Genomic DNA, 2,641 nt, shown 5'->3' on the forward strand with positions numbered 1-2,641 from the left:
GATTGATGTGTGTGCAAAGTATCATACCTATCGAGTATGAAAGCATTTGAATACATACCTCAAATACTATTCTTTGGCAATTGTGCATAACACTTGATGAAAAATGGGGCTTGTGGTGCATTTGACCATCCAAAGCATATCCGATGGATGTAATATTTTTCATGTGCCTCTAATTATATTAGATTAATATGTGTGCAAAGCATCATGTCCATCAAGTTTGAGAGCATTTGAATAATGCACCTCAGATACTATTTTTTGGCAATTGTGCATGACACTTGATGAAAAATGAAGTTTGTGGCATGTTTGACCATCCAAAGCAAATCTGATGGGCATAGTATTTTGAACTCGACTCAACATAGATTTTATTGATGTGTGTACAAAGTATCATTCCCATCGGGTATGAGTGCATTTGAATGACACACCTCAGATACATTTTATGGTGGTTGTGAATAACACTTGGTGAAAAACGGGATCTCTGGTGACTTCGACCATCTAGACCATATTTGATGGGCATGATACTTTGCACACAGATCAACATATGTTGTATTGACACACATGCAAAGTATCATACCCATCAAGTGTGTGCACATTTGAATGACACATCCAGAGCGCGTTTTTGGACGGTTGTGTATGACACTTAGTGAAAAATATAATTTGTGTCGAGTTTGACCATCCAAAGCATATCCGATGATGATACTTGGCACAAGACTCAACAAAGGTTAAATTGATATGATTGAAAGGTATCATGTCCATCTGGTATATGCACAATTAAATAACACACCTCAAATACTATTTTTTGGCAGTTGTGCATAATACTTGATGAAAAAGAGGGTTTGTGCTGACTTTAACTATCCAAAGCATATTCGATGGACACAATACTTTTTACGCACCTCAAAATAGCTTGTATTGACATGTGTGCAAAGTATCGTGCCCATCAGGTATGAGGGCATTTGAATAACACACCTCAGATACTATTCTTTGGCAATTGTGCATAACACTTAGTGAAAAATGGAGTTTGTGGCGCATTTTACGATCCAAAGCATATATGATGGACACGATATTTTTCATGCATCTCTAATTAGGTTATATTAACATGTGTGCAAAGCATCGTGCCCATCGGGTATGAGAGCATTCGAATAATACACCTCAGATACTATTTTTTGGCGCTTGTGCATAACACTTGGTAAAAAATGGAGTTTGTGACACGTTTGACCATCGAAAGCATATCCGATGGGAATGATATTTTGAATGCACATCAAAATATATTATATGTATGTGTATGCAAAGTATAGCACCCATTGGATATGAGGGCATTCGAATAACACACCTCAAATACTATTTTTTCACTATTGTGCATAGCACTTGGTTAAAAAATGGGATTTGTGGCAACTTTGACCATCTAGAGCATATCTGATGCACATAATAATTTGCATACACATCAACATAGCATTGATGCACTTGCAAAGTATTGTGCCCATCGAGTTTGTGCGCATTTGAATAACACACCTCAAAGCGTGTGTTTTTTGCGGTTGTGCATAACACTTGGTGAAAAATGAGGTTTGTGGCGAGTTTGACTATTTAAAGCATATTTGATAGGCACGATACATTGCACAATACTCAACATATATTATATTGACTTGTATCAATAGTATCATATTGATTGGATATGTGCGTGTTCATATAACACACCTCAAATACTATTTTTTGATTGTTGTGCATAATACTTGATGGAAAACAGGATTTGTGGCGACTTTGACTATCTAGAGCATATATTATGGGATGATAATTTATACACAGCTCAAAATAGGTTATATTGATGAACTTGCAAAGTATCGTGGCCATCGGATATGTGCGCATTCGAATAACACACGTCAAAGCATGTTTTTTTGCGGTTGTGCATGACACTTAGTGAAAAATGGAGTTTGTGGCGCATTTGACCATACAAAGCATATTCGATGGGCACAATAATTTGCAAAGACCTCAAAATAGGTTGGATTGACATGAATTCAAAGTATCATGTCCATCTAGTATTTCTGTGTTTGAATAACACACCTTAAACACTATTTTTTTACAGTTGTGCATAACACTTGATGAAAAAGGCAGTTTGTGATGACTTTGACCATCCAAAGCATATCAAATGGGCATGATACTTTGCACACAACTCAAAATATATTGTATTTATGCACATACAAATTATCGTACCCATCGGGTATGAGAGCATTTAAATAAGACACCTCAAATACTATTCTTTGGTAGTTGTGTATAACACTTGGTGAAAAACGGGGTTTGTGGTGTGTTTAACCATCAATGCATATCCGATGGGCAAGATATTTTTCATGCATCTCAAAATAGGTTTGATTTATACTTGTGCAAAGCATCGTACCCTTTGGGTATGAGCGCATTCGAATAATAAACCTCATGTACTATTTCTTGGCAGTTGTGCATAACACTTCGTGAAAAAAGGCGTTTGTGGCACGTTTGACCATCCAAAGCATATTCTATGGACATGATATTTTGCATACGCCTCAATAAAATTTTTATTGACATGTGTGCAAATATCGTGACCATTGGGTATGAACACATTCAAATGACACACCTTAGATATACTATTTTTTTACGGTTGTGCATAACACTTGGTGAA

The sequence above is a fragment of the Dipteris shenzhenensis genome, chromosome 5 (genome assembly GCF_047967505.1).
Source record: "Dipteris shenzhenensis isolate YYH24624 ecotype China chromosome 5, Dip_SZ_1.0, whole genome shotgun sequence".
NCBI classification, from domain to species: Eukaryota; Viridiplantae; Streptophyta; class Polypodiopsida; order Gleicheniales; family Dipteridaceae; genus Dipteris; species Dipteris shenzhenensis.